This window comes from Salvia miltiorrhiza, chromosome 3 (assembly GCF_028751815.1).
Source record: "Salvia miltiorrhiza cultivar Shanhuang (shh) chromosome 3, IMPLAD_Smil_shh, whole genome shotgun sequence".
In the NCBI taxonomy this organism is placed as follows: domain Eukaryota; kingdom Viridiplantae; phylum Streptophyta; class Magnoliopsida; order Lamiales; family Lamiaceae; genus Salvia; species Salvia miltiorrhiza.
In genome coordinates, this window is record NC_080389.1 from 27,131,651 (window position 1) to 27,155,542 (window position 23,892).

General features: G+C 37.2%; 2 long non-coding RNA genes across 2 annotated transcripts; both read right to left on the reverse strand.

The window, feature by feature from the left end:
* Positions 1-217: 217 nt before the first annotated feature.
* On the reverse strand, positions 218-3,701 carry LOC131013982 (uncharacterized). Its single transcript, XR_009097928.1, has 3 exons — positions 2,978-3,701; positions 970-1,031; positions 218-459 (listed from the first exon to the last, which is right to left on the reverse strand). It is a non-coding gene; the product is annotated as an uncharacterized LOC131013982 (long non-coding RNA).
* A 5,839-nt stretch (positions 3,702-9,540) lies between these two features.
* Positions 9,541-13,025, reverse strand: LOC131013983 (uncharacterized). The gene is made up of 3 exons (XR_009097929.1): positions 12,302-13,025; positions 10,293-10,354; positions 9,541-9,782 (listed from the first exon to the last, which is right to left on the reverse strand). It is a non-coding gene; the product is annotated as an uncharacterized LOC131013983 (long non-coding RNA).
* Between the last annotated feature and the right edge of the window lie 10,867 nt (positions 13,026-23,892).

Sequence of the window (23,892 nt, forward strand, 5' to 3'; positions counted from 1 at the left end):
AAGCATAAAGTGTCGCAGCCCGATTCCCGACACTAGTGATAGTGGGGTACGAGTATCGATACGACTATTTTTAAAAGAATAAAAGATAAGAAGAATAGGTCGAACATCAAGCGGAAGCTTGTATCAAAGCATGCTAAGGAAAATCATCATAAATGAACCCAAGGGTAAAATCGTCAACGTCGTTATAACTTTTTAATTATCAGGAATTTCACGAACAAAAACAAAACGGGTATAGCTCATTTTTCATAAGGAATCATAAAATGCAGAGTATCGCAGCAAAAGGCGAATCGATTACATGTATGAAGACACATAACCGTGAGTAAATTGCTTGATTTCAAAAGAAAACAAAGTATCTCAATCCTCAAGACTCTATTAACATGAAGGCAATACGAAAACATAATTACATCGATTGAAACGTTTCCCCCACTAGCACCAGACCAATCTCGCTCCTCGCTTAGCCTGCACATTTAGAAATACATGCAGGGCATGAGTACATAATACTCAGTGAGCAAACGCCGAAAAACAAGAAATGTGCTCTTAGAGCTATAGGTTTGAAACTTGCCCCATCTCAGCAATACACAGGAATAAATTTAGCGTAAATTAACCTGTGTAAGCAGTTTTAATAATCATGATATCATAAAGAAACGACTGCAGTCAAAGATCTCAACATGTATGCACCACATCTACAACTCGTTATTATCAAAGGTACTGAGAAGTAGGCCTCCCTCTCAAGTACCGTGACCGGCCGACCCGAAGACGGCTCACAGTCACCTCTGTGCACAAAATCCCGCTTGTGGCAGGACCGAATTCGTCTCAGTAGAGGGTAACACACAAGTCATTATCAACAAAAATCGGCAAGTCAAACAGTTCTCAAATATCATTTATCTCAAAGCATTTGATAAATTCATAACATCATCAAAACAGTTTCGAAAGCTCGTATGATATATGTATACTCAAAATATTGCCCACCTGAAGTCCTTCGCTTATTCTGGAAAGAAATCAGGCAACTTACTTCTTCGTCTCGCTCGGGCCTTCATATGTCATCATCACATCGTCATCGTCATCGAAGGTTCATGTGATAAAACAAACCTTAGTCAGAAACTCAATTTCTAAATCCAATCTCATCTTAAACTATAACTTCTCACTCCACATCTATTTACCCAATAAAACTCAATCCCTAGGTATACTCGGCTTCTAAGGATTCACACGTCCAATTTTCGACTTAACTCTCAACTCGACTCAAACTCATAGCAAACAAGCACATAAACAAGTATAAACACTTAAGCATATTAAAAACACACATAGACAAGTCGAAAACAAGCTTTACTCTGCACTGACTCAACTTTAAAACCTCACCAGACTCTGTACAGAACTCTCCTGGGGTCTTAACTTATACCAAAAGAAACCTCTTTGAGTCTAGTTTCATTTAAAAAAAAAGTAGGATCAAAAACTCCAAGTATTTTAGGAGATATGACTGTTTTACTACAGTCTACCATATTCGGCAGTTTTTAGCAACCGAAAAGTTTGATTTTTGAAAAATAGTAAACGTTGTCAAAAAGGTCTGAAATTTTGTGGTAACTTAGCTAAGACACTCAGGTCTCAACCATAAAAATTTTGGTTCCAGAATGCTAAGGAAAGCTACTGGAAACGATGACTCTATTGGCTACTCACCGAACAATTCGGCAGAACGTAGCAGTTTTGGGTTTTCATTTTATAAAACTAGTAAACGAAGTCCAAATGACTTGAAATTTTACCGGTATTCTCAAGACTCTCAAATATACTTACCATAAAATTTTCAGGGTGTTTGGGTATCAAGAACCCCTCGAAAACAGTGAGTCAGCGCGTCGTGAAAAACGACTCCGAAACATACACACAAACAAACATGCTCAACTCAACATTTAAACCATGCAAACTTATCAAAACTCATTTTAAGCACTTAAAGCACTTAAAAACATTCAAATACATCAAAATACTCGTAATATACAATCTCGACTCTTGTCTTTCATCATCAACTCAAATCTCATAGAAAACATTTCAACGAACGTATCTAACAAATTCCTTTTCAATATCATGCTCGAAATTTCTCAAATACTCAAATATGATCATTTACATCATATAACTCATTATTCACATATTTACTCTCTTTTTATCATATAAACTAGATTTTATAGAAAATCCATGTATCAACATAAAACTCTCAACAAACAAGGATAAAGTTCTCATAATGATCATAGAGCAATTAAACCTTATTTTATAAAGCATCAAGCTCACATCATATAAAAACTCAAAATTTCATACAAACTAAAATAAGCCAAAATTTTATTTAGCCTACAATAGACTTAATCAAATATACAAAAACACTACTATCATGCTTAAAAACATACATCTCAAGCAAAACCACTTAAATAACACATAGACTAGAAAGTCCTAATTTTTACTAAACTAACTCTTTGAAATTTTTTACAAACACACACAAATCTTTAATCAACTTATAGATCTTTCATTTTTAACCAATTAATCCCACATCAAAACCATCAATTCACCAATAAGGGCATGCATACACATATCCCTAATTTTAGTAAACTAACTCACATCAAAAACTCCAATTGACATCATATACTCAAATTACTCCATCAATAATCATCATATACATCTCATAGACTCATTTACCTCATCAATTCATCATTTAACTCATTGACTCTATAGTTCCCCTTTTTGGGTAAACTAACTTCCATCAAAGTTTCACATCTCAAGACACATATTTCACAACATATATCAAACATCAATACACATCACATAACTCTCATTTGTCACCCCAAATCAAGAAAAGAAAAAGAAAAATTTTTGAAGGGATGGAGACCCTTTTTTTTCGAAAATTATGGAAAATAGGGAGGGGTGATTTTCTTGCTTCATCTTTCAAGAATACACTCACACAACATCCTTCAAGCAAGAATTTAAAAAAAACATGGCCACTTACCCAAGTTCTCACCAAAATTCTCACTTTCTCACTCTACTTTGGAGCTTCTTCTTCAAGGATTTTCTTGATTATAAGTGGATAGAATAGGTTTATGGAGGATATTAGAGTGATTTGAAGTGTTTGGTAATATTTTAGGAAGCTTCGAAGGTTTCCATCAATGGAGGAAAATGGTGGAATTGATAAATGGAGAAGATGAGTGTGTGTTGGGAGAAAATGTGTGTGAGGGAGAGAGATGATGGCCGAAAATTGTAGTGAGGGAGAGAGAGGTTTGGCTTTGCAAGATTGAATTTGATCTTGTGATCTTTAAAGGAGATTTCCAAATCTTGGAGAATATTTGCAATTAATGGATGATCTCTCTCTCTCTAATCTCTCTCTAATCTCTACACTCTCCATAATATACTCTCAATCTCTACTCTCTCAAACTCTATACTTAGTCATTTAAGGCATATAACATATGGTAGTGAAATTAAAATAAAGTGTGAGAAGGGTGATTAAATAAAAATCACAATAACTATGGAAATGTCACTCATTAATAAAATACCATAGTATAATTATTCATGTGACCAAAATAATAATTATAGCACTATTATTAGTGCACTCACTCAATTATAATATTCCTCTTCGTAGGAAAAATAATTTAAAAAAAATATTATGCTTGGAAAAATTTCCATAAACCGACATCATTCGATTTCTCGGTAAAAATAAACCGCACTTGCTTTGAAAACTTAATCAAAATTCCAAGCGCTAAAGTCCTCAAATAAAAAAAAATATAATAATTTGCTCATAAAGACATACGTAACAAAAATCACATAATCAATTAGTCACGTAAGTTCACATAATATCACGTCAAAGCAGTCGGCAAACACAAACAAACTAGACGTCTCTCTGACCGACTCTTTTCATCAAGGTTCTCACTCTTTCTTCCTCGACTCTATGTCAAACTCATTATTCCTATTTTCTTAATAGGACAGTAAATCTCTGATAACTCGGTATCCGGTAATTCTATTCCCGGTAGTCGGAAATAAAATAAAATCTCAACTCAATTCAATCAGTATCTCTAACTCAACTCATTTCTTAAATCTCTTCACTCTAACTCTATCATTGGTTTGTCCACTCATATCTCTATTAAAAAGACAATCTGTCTTATCTGGTCATAAAAAAAAAGTAGTCTCGTAATTTGACATCTCAGTATTCTCATTAGTGTTAAGACACTACCTCACAACATAAGGAAAAGTATGGGGTGTTACATCCTACCCCCCTTAAAAAAAATTTCGTCCCGAAATTTGAGTTATTCACCTTCGGGAAAAAGTTCTAGGTACTTCTCTTTCATCTTCTTTTCAGGTCCTCATGTTGATTCTTCTTGACCATGATGTCTCCATTGGATTTTCGCCAAATGAATCGACTTGTTCCTCAATTGTTGGATCTTCCGGTCCAGAATAGCATCAGGTCTCTCTTTATAGCTCAAATCTGGTTCCAGGGACACTTCTTCTTGATGGATGACGTGTTTTGGATCAAACACGTACTTTCTCAGTTGAGAAACATGGAAAACGTCATGGACGTTCGCGAAGCTCGGAGGCAACGCTAGTTTATAGGCTACATGGCCTATTTACTCTAATATATCATAAGGTCCTATATATCTTGATTTGAGTTTTGCTTTAACTCGAAAATGACATACCCCCCGTGATAGGGAAAACTCACATAAACATCGTTTCTAACCTCAAAAGAATCTATCAGTGATTACTCAACTGCTGGATTTCCTTCTCTCGATTTTGCTAAACGATGCCATAACTCATGGCTATGTGGTTCCACTTCTATTGTGGAAATCTCTAATAGGTGTAATTGTATAAGGTTGCCAAAGTGGCGCCTTCACGTGTTAACACGTCAAACATCTTTCTACGAAAGATGCCATCTCTCGCTTCATATTCTCCTATCAAAGCGTCGTTTCGGTTTCGGTACATTTTCGTACTTTCCGCATGTGCGGTGTAAGGGGTGTCATGAACTTCGCTCGGGATTTCATTCTTCGATCCTTCTCTATCAAGCTCTCACAGTCTTCTTCCTTCGGGATGGCAATATCTGCCGCTTTCTTGATAACCTTCCACTATTTCGGTTCAAATCTTCATTCGCAACCTTTCCATCTTTTCATCCTCTTTCTGAGCTATGAGTATCCTCGATTGTAAACAGGTGTGATGCTTAGTGCTGCAATCACTATTTCCGTCGTTTGCGGTGGTATTACTACTTCCAATTTCATTCTCTCGAATTCTTTGATCAGGTTCACTTCTCGAGTAAGGAGAAATCCTAACTCTCCTTGATTCTTCCTACTCCACGCATCTGTTACAACATTAGCCTTTCTGGGGTGTTAAATATCCCACAATCGTAATCTATCACCAATTCTAACCATATTCTTTGTCGCATGTTCAGATCTTTTTGCTCAAAAGAAAATTTGACACATTTGTGTTCGGTATATATCTTACACCGTGCTCCTTGGAGATGGTGCCTCCAGATCTTCAAAGCATGCACTACGGCTGCTAATTCTAAGTCATGCGTTGGATAATTTATCTCATACGATCTTGGTTGTCGCGAACTATATGTTATAACTCTTTCATCTTGCATCAGTAAACAACCTAGACCATTCTTCGTTGTGTCTGTAAAAACTGCATACTCTTCTTCTTAACGAGGAGAACTGGTGCTCTTCGTGGGGAATCACTACATCGAATAAAATACGGGAACATAAGTTCCAAGTCTCGAGCCCGATTATTACTCAAGTTGACGACCCGATGGTAATTTCGATAAACGTAATCTATATCTTCATATTTTTCGCACGACTGGCACGTTGTTTATATTCGTCTTAGGCTCCTCACTCTGGTTCAGATATACAACGTATGCGGTTGTATCGTTTCTTTGTAAGAGCTTCCTGGCTTGCAGTGCCGAGATGATTGGCGTCTCCTTCCATTTTCCCTCAATACCAATGAAGGAAGTAGGTTCTTGGCCAGGTGGCTGGAAAGATATCCGTCTCTCCTTGCATTGTATCTTCGCATGGTTTTCCTCTAACCAATCCATTCCCAAAATTATATCCAAGTGCCACATAGGCATCAATCTCAGGTTTCTAGCCTCGAGCTTAATCGATTCTAACTTAAATTCTAAGTTAGGGCATACGGATAAAACCGTAATAATTCTGTCTATGGGTATGGCTACTCTGTAGAGGTTGTGGAGCAGGCTCTACGTTCAGTGTCGAACAAAAATATTATGGGCACATCTTTCCACTCGCCTATATCTGACACATTTCCTCTATTCTTGTCCGGTGCTTTCTACTCAAGCGCGAACAGTCTCTGGTGATGCGGTTGATTTTCCTGCGGGGCTGGTAGTTGCCTTCTTGACTGATGTGCTCGGTAGGCGGGTTGTTGTCACTGTGGTAGAAGTGGCGGTAGAGTTCCCTCCATTGCTTTGAGTTGTGGCCGAAACTGACTCGGTCGTCATCCGCTTCCACTTTGCTGACGATTCGAACACTGTTTCGAGTAGTGCCCGACCCTTCCGCAGGTGTAACAGCTATTCTGTCTCATCTTGCATTCTCTCAGATGTAATTTATTGCTCTTCGACAAGGCGATAACCCTCGCGGTCCTTGAAAGTTTACTGCTTCTGGGGTAGTTGGGCCAACATAAGGCTGTTCGTCTCAGTTCTGATATTGTGGTGGCGCATTCTGACTCTGCCACGGCTTTTTGGGATCTTGACTTCGGTCGTCCCATTTTCTCTTTTCTTCTTGCCCGCGTCCAGGAAAGGATGGATTGCACGTTTGTGTGCTCAAATTCGTTCGGGGTGCTGAAGCTTAAATCACGTTCTTTGGCTGTATTGCCAGTTCTATATCAAACGCTCTATTTAATGCTTCAGTACACATAACCGCACTCTGACTCGTTAAATCGTCTCGTACCTCTTGTCTCAAACCTGATCGAAACAAATCTGACATTTTCTCGTTCATCTCTTCTCGATATGTGGCACACCGGACTAAGTCGCGAAACTAATGTTCGTATTCAGCTACGGTTTTATTGCCTTACCTGATATCATCAACTCTATTTCTTTCTTTGATCGGTTTCTCTTGTTGGCAAAAGTCTAAGGGAACATATATCAACCTTAGAACTAATTTCTCATAACTCACAAATCATAAGACTCTTACTCAACATCATACTATTTTCTAAATTCTCATAACTCAACGTCAAAGACATATTTCATGTCTATCATCGCAACATCAGATCAAAACTCTACTCAAGCATAGAGACTTTGGTTATCGTCATATAAACACTTAAGAAAATTTTCTCTTTCGAGAACTCTTACTAATTGCGGGGCATAACGAAAATAAAACATCCCCTAATATTACGACGATGCTACTTCTATACTAGTCGTCATCTCAGTCTGCTATCGTGGAAAACATTATCTGCTCTAATCTGTCATCTCGATCTCCTTGAATCTGCTATTGCCTATCCTGGCTTAGCATCACTTCTTCTCATCCTCGAAATGGTTAGCTTTCTACATACTTGGCTAATATAAGAAAATCCATAATCGAAAAGTTGTGCTCGTCTCGTAATAATATAGTTTACGACTGCTCCCATAATTCGTGTTTCTTCCAAACACTCTTCTCGTTATACTATCCTAGTCACCTAGACATTCCTAACTCTTGTCGGATGTGGTAGGGTAATAGGATGTGATGAATAAAAATGCCTGATCTTGAACAAGACGAGCTCAAGTAATGGAATGATTCCATAATAGCCAGTGCTATTTCAAGGATAACGAAGAAGTTACAATCAAGGTAAGATCAAAAGCTAGAACAGAAGCTAGAATAAAACTGAGATATGATATGATGGAAGTAAATCATCACTGGAAACAGAAGCAATCCACTAAGTGGAGGATGAATAAATTGTCCACTGTTAAAGCAAGGGGTAAGGATTTCCAACACAAACGGCTCAGGCTCAAACACAGTGGATCTGGAAAAATTTCTCAATAGCAAATAGTTCATCTCATGTAGGAGTTCAAATGGATGCAGAAAAATTTAAATGCGACCAAGCGGGATAGGGACTCAATAAGTCTACTCTCATGACTACTCTAGCGATGATAAACGCGGTCCCGGTGAAAGTACCTCTATTTCAAAGTACAATTGGTCAATAGTATCTATGCATCCCAAAAGGTGTCCATAATACGTTCATCCTATTAGGGTCGTGTCTATAAATTGCGATGAAATCTCTAACTCTCGTCGTATTGTCTCAACTGTTGGTCTCTCTGCTCCTCTTCTTCATCTTCTTCTCGATTTATGTTCCTTCCGTTCCCTCTTCTTCTCGGAGGTATACTATAAGGAAAAAGAATCATATAACTATAGGCCTCGAAACTAATCGTTCGTCATTACTAAATGCAATTTCTCTTTTTCTCACTTCACTTCTATATCTCGTTTGTGATCTCAAAATTCTCATCCAGTCTATTTCTCGTCTATCATCGTTCGAAATTCTCATCAACCTCTATTTCTCATTTATCATCTAGCATTAACATCATCATTCTCAAAGATCTGATAATGATAGTGGAACTCACTAATCATCTACATCTCTGTATATACATATATATATATATATATATATGGAAAGTTGCCTCTCTCTCGAGGTCTTTTACAAAAGTAAGGTCTTATGTACAAAGGCCCTAACACTAAAATGATGCTCTAGCTATACAAGCATCATAGGTACTAAGCGTCTATAGATATACACTATCTACTACTACGCACTATACTATGCCTCTCTACCTATATATATACATATACGTATATATCAACTATGCATCTATACGTATGTACGTGTCTACTAGATACACGTGCTAACTAGCCATCGTCTCCTGAAATCCTGCTCGTCGCCTCGTCAACCTCCATATCTTCACTCGGCTCCGTCTCCTTGCTCGGCTCTGACTCCTGACTCTCGTACTTGTCGATCAGTCGGTAGAAGCTATCGTCGCTCGGCTCATCCTCGACATCGGTGTCCACCATCAGACCATAAACAGGCACCTCGGGAACAGGTACCCATGTCTCGACTCCATCGGCAGTAGTATACGCTGCAATGGCCGGGTCCGTCTATTTTCGATCATCATACAGTACATAACTCATTAGTAAACCAAACTCAACTCTCAACAAGAAAGAAACAAGAAACAACATCAACCTCTTACCTCGTTAAGCCGGAGGAGATGGGGTGCTGGGGTTTCGTTTCGAACTGACTCTCTCAAACTAGCCTAAGAATTCAAATTAGACTAGTGCTCAATCTTAAAAGAGTAGAAGCAATCAAAGGTTCAACTCAGTCAAGCAATAGACTCAGAGCAGATGACCTGCTCTGATACCACCCTGTCGCAGCCCGATTCCCGACACTAGTGATAGTGGGGTACGAGTATCGATACGACTATTTTTAAAAGAATAAAAGATAAGAAGAATAGGTCGAACATCAAGCGGAAGCTTGTATCAAAGCATGCTAAGGAAAATCATCATAAATGAACCCAAGGGTAAAATCGTCAACGTCGTTATAACTTTTTAATTATCAGGAATTTCACGAACAAAAACAAAACGGGTATAGCTCATTTTTCATAAGGAATCATAAAATGCAGAGTATCGCAGCAAAAGGCGAATCGATTACATGTATGAAGACACATAACCGTGAGTAAATTGCTTGATTTCAAAAGAAAACAAAGTATCTCAATCCTCAAGACTCTATTAACATGAAGGCAATACGAAAACATAATTACATCGATTGAAACGTTTCCCCCACTAGCACCAGACCAATCTCGCTCCTCGCTTAGCCTGCACATTTAGAAATACATGCAGGGCATGAGTACATAATACTCAGTGAGCAAACGCCGAAAAACAAGAAATGTGCTCTTAGAGCTATAGGTTTGAAACTTGCCCCATCTCAGCAATACACAGGAATAAATTTAGCGTAAATTAACCTGTGTAAGCAGTTTTAATAATCATGATATCATAAAGAAACGACTGCAGTCAAAGATCTCAACATGTATGCACCACATCTACAACTCGTTATTATCAAAGGTACTGAGAAGTAGGCCTCCCTCTCAAGTACCGTGACCGGCCGACCCGAAGACGGCTCACAGTCACCTCTGTGCACAAAATCCCGCTTGTGGCAGGACCGAATTCGTCTCAGTAGAGGGTAACACACAAGTCATTATCAACAAAAATCGGCAAGTCAAACAGTTCTCAAATATCATTTATCTCAAAGCATTTGATAAATTCATAACATCATCAAAACAGTTTCGAAAGCTCGTATGATATATGTATACTCAAAATATTGCCCACCTGAAGTCCTTCGCTTATTCTGGAAAGAAATCAGGCAACTTACTTCTTCGTCTCGCTCGGGCCTTCATATGTCATCATCACATCGTCATCGTCATCGAAGGTTCATGTGATAAAACAAACCTTAGTCAGAAACTCAATTTCTAAATCCAATCTCATCTTAAACTATAACTTCTCACTCCACATCTATTTACCCAATAAAACTCAATCCCTAGGTATACTCGGCTTCTAAGGATTCACACGTCCAATTTTCGACTTAACTCTCAACTCGACTCAAACTCATAGCAAACAAGCACATAAACAAGTATAAACACTTAAGCATATTAAAAACACACATAGACAAGTCGAAAACAAGCTTTACTCTGCACTGACTCAACTTTAAAACCTCACCAGACTCTGTACAGAACTCTCCTGGGGTCTTAACTTATACCAAAAGAAACCTCTTTGAGTCTAGTTTCATTTAAAAAAAAAGTAGGATCAAAAACTCCAAGTATTTTAGGAGATATGACTGTTTTACTACAGTCTACCATATTCGGCAGTTTTTAGCAACCGAAAAGTTTGATTTTTGAAAAATAGTAAACGTTGTCAAAAAGGTCTGAAATTTTGTGGTAACTTAGCTAAGACACTCAGGTCTCAACCATAAAAATTTTGGTTCCAGAATGCTAAGGAAAGCTACTGGAAACGATGACTCTATTGGCTACTCACCGAACAATTCGGCAGAACGTAGCAGTTTTGGGTTTTCATTTTATAAAACTAGTAAACGAAGTCCAAATGACTTGAAATTTTACCGGTATTCTCAAGACTCTCAAATATACTTACCATAAAATTTTCAGGGTGTTTGGGTATCAAGAACCCCTCGAAAACAGTGAGTCAGCGCGTCGTGAAAAACGACTCCGAAACATACACACAAACAAACATGCTCAACTCAACATTTAAACCATGCAAACTTATCAAAACTCATTTTAAGCACTTAAAGCACTTAAAAACATTCAAATACATCAAAATACTCGTAATATACAATCTCGACTCTTGTCTTTCATCATCAACTCAAATCTCATAGAAAACATTTCAACGAACGTATCTAACAAATTCCTTTTCAATATCATGCTCGAAATTTCTCAAATACTCAAATATGATCATTTACATCATATAACTCATTATTCACATATTTACTCTCTTTTTATCATATAAACTAGATTTTATAGAAAATCCATGTATCAACATAAAACTCTCAACAAACAAGGATAAAGTTCTCATAATGATCATAGAGCAATTAAACCTTATTTTATAAAGCATCAAGCTCACATCATATAAAAACTCAAAATTTCATACAAACTAAAATAAGCCAAAATTTTATTTAGCCTACAATAGACTTAATCAAATATACAAAAACACTACTATCATGCTTAAAAACATACATCTCAAGCAAAACCACTTAAATAACACATAGACTAGAAAGTCCTAATTTTTACTAAACTAACTCTTTGAAATTTTTTACAAACACACACAAATCTTTAATCAACTTATAGATCTTTCATTTTTAACCAATTAATCCCACATCAAAACCATCAATTCACCAATAAGGGCATGCATACACATATCCCTAATTTTAGTAAACTAACTCACATCAAAAACTCCAATTGACATCATATACTCAAATTACTCCATCAATAATCATCATATACATCTCATAGACTCATTTACCTCATCAATTCATCATTTAACTCATTGACTCTATAGTTCCCCTTTTTGGGTAAACTAACTTCCATCAAAGTTTCACATCTCAAGACACATATTTCACAACATATATCAAACATCAATACACATCACATAACTCTCATTTGTCACCCCAAATCAAGAAAAGAAAAAGAAAAATTTTTGAAGGGATGGAGACCCTTTTTTTTCGAAAATTATGGAAAATAGGGAGGGGTGATTTTCTTGCTTCATCTTTCAAGAATACACTCACACAACATCCTTCAAGCAAGAATTTAAAAAAAAACATGGCCACTTACCCAAGTTCTCACCAAAATTCTCACTTTCTCACTCTACTTTGGAGCTTCTTCTTCAAGGATTTTCTTGATTATAAGTGGATAGAATAGGTTTATGGAGGATATTAGAGTGATTTGAAGTGTTTGGTAATATTTTAGGAAGCTTCGAAGGTTTCCATCAATGGAGGAAAATGGTGGAATTGATAAATGGAGAAGATGAGTGTGTGTTGGGAGAAAATGTGTGTGAGGGAGAGAGATGATGGCCGAAAATTGTAGTGAGGGAGAGAGAGGTTTGGCTTTGCAAGATTGAATTTGATCTTGTGATCTTTAAAGGAGATTTCCAAATCTTGGAGAATATTTGCAATTAATGGATGATCTCTCTCTCTCTAATCTCTCTCTAATCTCTACACTCTCCATAATATACTCTCAATCTCTACTCTCTCAAACTCTATACTTAGTCATTTAAGGCATATAACATATGGTAGTGAAATTAAAATAAAGTGTGAGAAGGGTGATTAAATAAAAATCACAATAACTATGGAAATGTCACTCATTAATAAAATACCATAGTATAATTATTCATGTGACCAAAATAATAATTATAGCACTATTATTAGTGCACTCACTCAATTATAATATTCCTCTTCGTAGGAAAAATAATTTAAAAAAAATATTATGCTTGGAAAAATTTCCATAAACCGACATCATTCGATTTCTCGGTAAAAATAAACCGCACTTGCTTTGAAAACTTAATCAAAATTCCAAGCGCTAAAGTCCTCAAATAAAAAAAAATATAATAATTTGCTCATAAAGACATACGTAACAAAAATCACATAATCAATTAGTCACGTAAGTTCACATAATATCACGTCAAAGCAGTCGGCAAACACAAACAAACTAGACGTCTCTCTGACCGACTCTTTTCATCAAGGTTCTCACTCTTTCTTCCTCGACTCTATGTCAAACTCATTATTCCTATTTTCTTAATAGGACAGTAAATCTCTGATAACTCGGTATCCGGTAATTCTATTCCCGGTAGTCGGAAATAAAATAAAATCTCAACTCAATTCAATCAGTATCTCTAACTCAACTCATTTCTTAAATCTCTTCACTCTAACTCTATCATTGGTTTGTCCACTCATATCTCTATTAAAAAGACAATCTGTCTTATCTGGTCATAAAAAAAAAGTAGTCTCGTAATTTGACATCTCAGTATTCTCATTAGTGTTAAGACACTACCTCACAACATAAGGAAAAGTATGGGGTGTTACATAAAGTCTTGCTTTCATTATACAACCCTTCAAGACTTTGTCTATAAATAGGTTCAACTTCCAAGTTCAATCTTCACCGATTCAAGCACACCCTGCTGAACCTCTCCCAAATCCGTAAGTCAGCCTACTCATACTTATCCATAGGTTGAATCGAAGAAGAGAATACACCAAGCCAAAAATCAGTTATCTGATTACATAAATTCTCTTAGAATCTCTAGGCATTCCTTTCTAAATCTTAGATGTCAATTATAGAGAGCATGCTCTCTGTGATTTAGTTGGTAGTTCAAACCCCTTTTCAACCGAGCAAAAATAGTGTTTGAGAGATAGAGTTGTAAACAGTTGTCTAAACTCGAAGAGTTCTCAGCCCCCGCAAGCAAGACAAGTGAAGTCTTAGCCTAACTGCGAGATTGAGAAAAGAGACGAGAAGTCCAACCCAGTGTGTTGGCACTGAAACGGTTGTTTCAGTTGTAAGGCTTGATGTGCATTCGTAAGCACAAGCCTATGGTTGTCAGTCTAACCAACTGACCGTGGATGTAGGATATTGATTCGAACCACGTAAATTCTCTGTGTTCTTTATTACTTTTAGTTGTTACTTTTTCTTTTATGGACTCAATCTTTATTTCAACTGAAACTAGTATAAGCAAAGAGAGAATTCTGTAAACTGATAACCCAACTATCAAAAAGGCTAGTTTGTAAAAGATCATTTTTCCGCTGCGTGTCTTATTGATTGAGCTGACAAATCTTTGATTTGTTCGTGAGATTCATAACACCTATCTGCTTTCACTAACGCTAGACTGAAGCTTAATTTGGATAAATTGTTTATTGATCTACTTCTTGAACTGAATCTTTTTCAAACTCAGTCTAGTGCTCACTTTTTAACTTGAAACCTTTTGACTGAAATTTTGTGTTATCTTATCCTTAGTATCAGTCAAGATAACTTCAGTTTAAGAAAGTGAGCTTTTCAAAAGAAGCTTTAAATATTTTAAAAGTCAAAATTAGCCTTCTCGTGTATCCCTCCCTCTCTCCCCCCTCATACACCAGTTTCGTGACCCTCATGGACCAACAAGAATCTTCAGATCTTGCTCTTGAATTCCAGTCATTTCATCTTCTCTAGCTCTCAGTAAGTAGAAAAAAATAAAGAAAAGGTGTGTTCACAATGTTTCTTGGGGATATTTATGTGCCTTAGGTCTCCAAGACTCATTTTCTCTCTCCAAAAATCAGGTTTTTTAAGTAAAAAATAGAACTGGACAGAAAATCTCGCGAACACGCGGCCAAACCACGCAGACGCGCGGCCGCCTGCCTTGCTCGCGTGGTCTCGTTTAACTCTTTAGATTGATGATGCGGGATTCATTTGTTCACCTTCGTCCTATATCCAATTTTAGCTCCGTTTGCACCCACAGACCTGTATCTTCATGAAATCCTCACATAATAACCAATCGAAAGCTTTCCAAAATAATTTTATATACGTGTAAAAATAGCACAAACAGTGACGAGTAGTGTATTCTACAAGTTAATCAAAAATATAGTTCAACAATCCAACATTCACTAAAAAACCGCACAATAAAACGTTAGAATGATATAACCTAGGGGCAAAAATGCATGTTTATCAACCCCATTGTCCATTCTCAGACAAGACAAAGATGAACTATGAATGAATCATTAAGAGCGTAAGAATAATGATGATGTGATGGCCTCAGATTTTTCAAATAAAATACAAACATGCATTTGTGCCAACCATAATGAAAACATCGCAATCATAAGAAACTCAAACTATGGTCTCCATGACTTGCAATCCTCATTAAAAAGATATTGAATGTGAAGTCACTCAACTCTCAAGTATGTCAAATGAAATTTGGACATGTATACACTCAATTCAAGAAATAAATGCACTCAATCATAAACTTCTAAATTGTCTCACCTCTCCATCACTTAATGTGTGCTCCTATAACCAAGATTAAGAAGATCTTTATATTTGGTTGTAGTGTATGCTCTTTGGTAGGGTAAGATATATTTGGCTAAGTGACCCATTTAATATTATACCCAATGTAACATAATCACAAGTCTTATAACTTCTTAACATATCACAATCATCCACCTTTTCCAAAACCAAAATTTTCAACATATATCTCAACCAATCAACACTTTTCATAAAACAAATTATTAACCTTTTAAAAATTGCATCACTTGTGCCCCTTTTTCTTTTCTTTTCAGCTTTTCTATTTTTTTTCTTCTTTATTCCTCTCTTTTTTCTTCAACACCTCTAGGGTACTAATAATTCTCTTAAATAAAAAAAATACGGCCAGCCAACACATCTTCACAACGCCATTCGCCCTCTTCAACATTCCCCAAGTTAAACCTTTCCCACAACATGGCTATATCAAGAAAATAGGAATTTAGACTCAAAAGGGCAAATTAGGATCATATCAAGTATTAGAACAACCAAGGGATAAATAGGCTAGCAAAGATGGCCTTAAATCATGTCAAGGTTGTTAAGCACACTAACGTAAGCTCGAGGAAGAAACCAAAATAAGTTCTACTGAAAAACATGCAAGCTCAAACACATCACTCAAAAATCAGAAATAAGACTGTAAAATAATGACAGTCAAGGTTCAAATCCTCACAACTTATTTCATTGATCTCAAGCATCACAATTTCAACAATTATTGCTCATCAATTATGCTCATTTTCAAAAATAGAAACACAAGTGCAAGTTGTTCCAATTTTTAACAGAAATCAACATAAGCCAATTATCAATTCATCATCACAGTCTCGCCAAACAAAACAACAACTCTAAGCAAGACACAAAAAACACAAAAGACACCAAAACCAAAAAAAAAAAACTAAGAAAAATAAGAAAACAAATGTAGGATATAGAGTGCCCACACAGCCACATCGTCCCAAACTTATTCACCAAAAGAGAGAATAGGTCCGGTGATGAACACTACAAGAAACTGGGCGATTAGCGACGAAATTTTCCGATGCTAATCGCTAAAATTCCGTCACTAATTTTGATCACCGACGGATCAACGACGGTCGCCGTGCGTCGCTGTAAAAGTAGTAGGTAAAAAAATTACCGACGGAATCTCGCATCCATTGCTAATTACCGACGGAAATACCGACGGACCGTCCGTAGGTAAGCACACGACGATGCCGGCGTCGCCTGAAATCAGCGACGGAAATGACCGTCGGTATTAGTGACGAAATTAATTTTCGTCGCTATTTTTTTGACGAAAAATAATAATAATTTTTTTTAATATCAATCTAGCTTTATTCTCCACAAGAATTTTGGTATTTCTAATGAATTTTGAACTTAATTGCATACGTTAAGACGAACTTTCCAGTGGATCACCCATCTTAGTTGTGCTCTAATTCAAGCACGCTTAACCTTGAAGTTTCTTTCGAGTGGTCACCAGTACAGAACACGCGTATTATTGATATAACTATCACCTATTAATTCATTTAAACTCTATTTCAATATACAATATCATTTATTCATAACCTTAGAATATGCTGAAGTCATATCTAAGACTTGTGGTGCCGACGAACGAATGATGGTAAATATACGATCGAATTTAAAATAATAAAAAATATTAATATTATAGTTACTTAAAAAAATATATACTCCCTCCGTCCCCAAAATAAGTTCCTCTTTGGGGACGGCACGGGTTTTAAGGAAAATGGTAAAGTGTATTGATAGTGGAAAAAAATATGTTATAATTAGTATTGGGAGTGGTGAAAAGGTGAAAATGTGTTATAATTAATATTGAGAGTGGTGAAAAAGTGAAAAGTAAGAATAAATAAAGTATTATTAGTGGTGTGGTAGTTGTCCAAAAATAGAAAGAAAGAAAGAGGAACTTATTTGGAGGACGTCCCAAAATGGAAAAAGAGGAACTTATTTCAGGGACGGAGGGAGTATATTATTGTTGAAAATAACAATAAATTTAAAATATTATCAATAATTTATAAATAAAAATAAATTAGAATATTAATTAAAAATAATAAAAATATTTTTTTAAAAAAATAAAAATAACAAAAAAAATAATAAAATTTATCGACGGAATTACCGACGGATTATTAATTAAAAAATAAAAAAATTAAATTAAAAAAAAATATTTAACGAAGAAAAATATTCCGTCGCTATTTTCGTCAATAAATTTAAAAAAATAATTAAAAAAATAATTAAAAATAATAAATAATATTAAACGACGGATTATTTTTCGTCGCTAATAATTCCGTCGCTATTCCGTCGGTAAAATTTTGAAAACGTCGTCGTCGGAATTCCGCCGTTGTCCGATATGTTTTTTTGTAGTGGGATCGGGCGGTGGAAAGGCTCGCTGCCAATCATTCATGAGCCTCATTCATAATGGCGCACATACTCCTCATCCTGCTTTATGTGGGCGGCACACTCAGCTTCAAACTAGGCATCAAAGTGGCCTTGTTGCTACCTCTAAAATGCTCCAAAGCATTCATCAATATGCCCGTAGATGTTGGTTTGCAGGTTTTGAAACCCTACATCCGTATGCCCGTACATATTTTGTTGCATAGCTTGGAAGCCAACGTCCATGTGTCAGTATAAACGCTGCTTCATGGCCTGAAAGTCAAAGCCGTGTGGGGGCACAGGAGCAGCGTGATGGAGAGAAGCATAGAAAAAAAACGCCACCATCAGAACCTTGGGGCGGATCACGCCTTTCATCATAAGTCGCCTCATTTGCGGCGAGATCCTCATGCTGACGTGCAGCAGCGCGTAGATCCTGAATAATAAGAGCTCGGTGTGGAGGAGTGTGCATAAGCTAGTTGGACTTATCCTCCAAATCTATATTCGTAGTGAGTGGCGTGTTAGGGAGCGAAAAATAATCTTTGGGCTTCAAGACCCAATACCAACTCCTACCATTCCCCACCAAATGTCGTACAACTTTTAGCATTTTGGCATCTATCAATATCTCAATAGAGATCGCCTCCTCGTTGATCTCAACCTCTAGGTACTCGACGATAGTAGTAATAAAACCTCCAACGCAGATGGAGGCGAGCGGGGTGCTTCTCTGGCCATTGAATTGATCAATCAAGTAGAAGGCCAATTCAAACTGATCACACGTAATCATGCACTTCAAGTGCAGCAGCTCATCGGATCTCATATTTTCCACATTATCTCGAGCAAGGTAGTTGTAAGCCATGACATGCAGAAGGTACCAAAAAATTGGGTTCCACAGTGCTTTGGCTTTGGAACGGCCATTGGTGACGTGGTTCACCTCCCCGAGCTCCATCTTGGCCATCGCGGCCTACCTAGAAAAACTACAAGTTCGACACCCCAATAGAGTGTTGAGTGCATCCGTGGTCAGCTGCGCAACCGGATGCACAGCTGCGCAACCAGGAATGCAATTTCTGTAGGAAAATCATTGGAGTATGAATTTTCCAGTGTTGAAAGAAACTCCATAGTGAGAATCCTATAAGTGGGCTAGTTGACCGTTAAATGCTTGAATTTTCAAAAGCCTCAACTCGAAATTCATCCAAAGCATTCAAATGGAGGATCTTATCTTTCCCTGCTAATTGGAAATCCAAATTTTGCTTCTTAACAACCCAATAAGCTTTATGGACAACTTACATAGGCAAATGACATGATTTTCCAAACACCAATTGATATAGAGACATACCTAGATGAGTTTTATATGCCGTGCGATACGCCCGAAGGGCATCATCTAAAAGAATTGCCTAATCTTTACGCTTGCCATTAATAGTCACGGTTGGGCAGCTTGATTTTTTCATTAGCTTGAGGATTGTAAGCTGTGGTGACACGATACTTCACACTATTCCTTTTCAAGAGGGTCTCCAATCACTTGTTGCAAAAGTGAGATCCCTCATCGCTAACTAAAGCTCAAGGTGCTCCATATCTAGATAAAATGTGCTTTTGTAGGAACTTCAACACCACCTTGGAATCATTGGTTTAAGTAGGAACAACCTCTACACACCTCGAAACATACTCAACTGTCAAAATTATGTATTGGTTTCCATAAGATGTAGGGAACGAACCCATGAAGTCGATCTCCCATACATCAAATAATTCAACCTCCACAATGCTGGTCAAAGGCATTTCATGCCTTTTGGTAATTCCACCCAACGCTAGTCAAAGGCATCTCATGCCTTTTGAAGGTTTTTTTATTGGATCCAAAATGGCCTCCACTAGATGATGAATGACATTAAGTGAGAATTGATCCCCACTTCTCCTCGGGCACACAACGATGAATCACCAAACCAGCGCATCGTCTATAGAGCCACTCATTCCACATATAAAATTTTACGCCACGATAAAACTTCTTCTCTTGATAGCGGCCCACATCTTCGGGTGGGTGAACTTTTGCGGCAATCAAATTGACATAATCTGCATACCATGGAATAGTGGATCTCACTTGTAAAATCTTCTCATCCACGAAAGTCTCATTAATTGGAACTCTATGTTCTTCGATTTCCACTGGATTATCCAATCGAGAAAGATGATCGGCTGCCACATTCTCACATCCACGACGGTCATGAATCTCAATATCAAATTCTTGGAGCAATAGGATCCACCGAATTAGTCTTAGTTCAGCATCCTTCTTGTCAAAGATATAACGGATGAGTGCATGATCCATGTACACAATTGACTTCGTTCCGATCAAATAGGCACGAAACTTGTCAATAGCATACACGACCGCTAACATCTCATTTTCTATCACTGTGTAGTTTGCTTGAGCCTTATCTAATGTGCGACTGGCATAATAGATGACTCGAAAAATCTTGTCTCTTTTATGCCCCAATGTAGCTCCAACAGAAATATCGCCGACATTATACATCAACTCAAAGGGTTGCATCCAGTCTGGCATAATCAGAATATGAGCGCTCACCAACGCTTTCTTCAAAATTTGAAAAGCTGCTAAATAGGCATCATTGAAGCAGAACTTTGTGTCTTTCTCAAACGGCTGACTCAATGGCTTGACCACCTTGAAAAAATCCTTGATGAAATGGCGGTAGAATCTGACATGACCCAAAAAACTATGAACAACTTTCTCATTGGTAGGTGATGGGAGCTTTTCTATGGCCAAAATCTTAGCCCGATCAAACTATAAACTTGCAGCCGACACTTTATGACCAAGAACAATACCTTCTCGAACCATAAAATGACACCTTTTCCAGTTAAGCACAAGGTTAGTATCTTTACATCTCTTAAGCACAACAGACAAATTCTCAAAGCAATGATGAAATGAATTTACAAACACAGAGAAATCATCCATAAAAACTTCCATCACATTCTCAATCAGATCATGGAAAATAGCCATCATACATCTTTGGAAAGTAGCAGGTGCAGGTGAAGGAACATTAAATTTAATTAATATACTCGATTTGCCCGAGGATCGTCTGTTGGATTATCTTAATTTACCATACATCGATTAAACCTAGCATGCTCCTATTAATTTAAGTGCTGCACCTTGGAGTTAGAATCACTTACTTGTGAATTGAACGCAGAGACTGTTGACGATTAAATCAAAAGACTCCAGTTCTGACCCAATTCGTCACTGAACAGGTCAGCCAACTTCAACGCTTCGTTTGACCCCTGAAACGACCTCTAATCGTATTTTTTTACAGAAATACGACTTCTTCGTATTCGAAAGAGCTTTCCGTGTCCTCCTGTTTGACCTCAATCGGAGTTTTGTAGAGGAAGTTATGACTGTTTTTCCGAGACTGCCAGAACTTGGTTTCCTGCGAAAATCTGACTCCAGCTCAGATCTTCTAAACTGTATCCCGCTCAGTTTCCAACGTTGGATGGACAACAAACTATGAGAACTCCCAGAGAATTCGACCCCTGCAGTTGGCGCCTCCTTATTGCTCTGTTCTCTAAAATCCTAATTTTTGTGTGTCTTATTCTGAGAGCAGATATATGTATTTAAATACAAAACACAGACCTAGGGCCTTAATAACTGTAGTAGGCGACTCCTACTGGGCTCAGGAGACTTTGGGCCAGTCCAGGGATCAGATACAAGGAATAAAGATGGGACTCAAATGAATTAATTCCTATGATCAGCCTATGACTCAACTAGAACGCCTCTAGATTGACTTGGCAAGGACACTCTAGCAGTGGTAAGTTAACCCAATGTCGTCTCTCAAGGAAGATCTTTAAGGGCTTTTAATTATGTCACGAGAAAACGGTAAACTAAGGATTGAAAGCAGTAAACTTAACTAAAGCTTGGAAATTAAACTTAACTAGGTACTTAAACTAAAGAATTATCTAGGCAGAAAAAGAATTAAACTACTGCGTGTAAATTAAACTTAACTAAAACTTAATCTTAAAATTAACTAGGCGGAAAAGAACAAACGTAACTACTTAAGTAGAATTAAACTATTAAACCTAGGCATGATTAAAAGCATAAACTAAAGGAATTAACTAGGCGATTTGAATTTAAATAGCTTTAGTTAAAAACTTCTAATCTAACTAGGCAGAAACGAAATTGCATAATTGAAAGTAAAGCAAAATTAAAAGTGCAGAATTGAAATTGCATAATTTAAAGAAAAGCATAATTTAAACAAAGCAAGTAAAAGAAAATAAATAAACTTGATTAAAGAATACCGTAAACGTCGCAAAGATGAAATTGCTGTCACTCAATCCCAATCTTCGAAACAAAACTAAAACTAAACTAAACTTGAAAGTAATCTAGAACAAGAAGTAACTAAAACTAAGAAAGCATGTAAAATCTAAACTTTGGCTACCTAGGCGGAAACTAAAGATTAGGGCAAAGGAATTAATCTAATCTAACTAAGTCTAACTAAGTGCCGGAGGCAGAAGGATTTCTAGCTAAATGCCGGCGGTAGAAGGATGTATCTTCATTACAGTTCAAGCCTCCTTTTATAGACTTCAATCCAATCCTAATCATCATCAAACTCCAACTCGCCTTGCAAAACTGGATTCTTAAGGAAATAGAATCGTGCATCCAAAGGTAATCCAGCTGGCAGCGTGCTCTGCAAGAAATCTTAGCTCTGGCGAGAATTTGCTAACTCTGGACGTCATGGCAGAGCTGAAAGTACGGTCTGGAAAGTTCCGCTCTGCGAATAAAGTCCGCTCTGGAAAGGTAAGGCAGAGCTGGGAGTCAGCTCTGGATATGTTGACTCTGGCAAAATATGTTGACTCTGTCGATCTTTAGCTCTGCACTGTCCAGTTTACTCTGGCGCGTAAGTCAGCTCTGTCGAGTTTAGCTCTGCTCTGTCATGCGCCTTTTTAGCTCTGCTCTGACGCGGGCTTTTTTGCTCTGAACACCAAATTGCGCCTACAAACGCCATTCTAACCCAAAATCTCCAAAATTATACTCTTCCATCTATAAAACCTAAATCTCCTGCAAAGCATAAAACAAACCCATAACTGCACCAATTTCCAGAATATTTAACTTAAAAAACGCACATGCAAACCCTCGAATTTAGAACAATTAGGCATAAATCACCCCCCCCCACACTTAGCCTTTTGCTTGTCCTCAAGCAAAATTCGTATGAATCCTAGGAAGAGATTGGTTTCAACGATGCTTATTTCCATCCAAACATTCAACAAGTCAATTCAAAATTTTCCAATCAACACATATCTCTCGATCATGCAAGTAACTTAAAGTTTACGAAGCAACAAAATAGTAATGCAAGTAATTCGATCAAACCCAATTCTTCGCTAGAAGTGAATTCTCTAATGTGATCGCCTTTATAATCAATATCACCATTTTTCACACTTTGTGTAAAGCTTAAGTTTTCGACAGTTGAGCCATAATTCATGAAATAAAAACCATTTGGATGTAATCCAAAGTCTTTTCACGTGGTTTCCCATGCTCATAGTTAAACTAGAGGAGCAGAGACTCAGAGCTGTTACGTTTCAGAGCTGGCCAGATGTTTCAGAGCTGGCATTTTTAGAACTGGCAATTCGTCCAGCATTTCATAGATAAGGATACGATCGTAGGCAATTACAATGACAACACTCCTTCTAGCATCTACCGGACAAATCACGTTTTACTTACTTACAATCGTGTTGCAACAAAACTCATAATTCTTTGCACAAACAAGAAACATATATCAAAAGTAAAACAAGAATAACCACCATTCAAACACAAACCCAAAATTCACATTGAAAACCATCTTCTCTTCCACAAATTCATAAAAATTAGCAAGTATCAAAGAGCAAACTAAGCATAGAAAGATCAATCGCCCAATTGAAAGCATAAGCACAACAAGGCACCCCCCCACACTTAAAGCATGCCATGTCCTCAGGGCACAAAAGAAATAAGTAGAGTTAGAAGAACGTCCCTGATTATTGGCATTGAAAAGCATAAGCTCTGTGAGAGGCGGTGA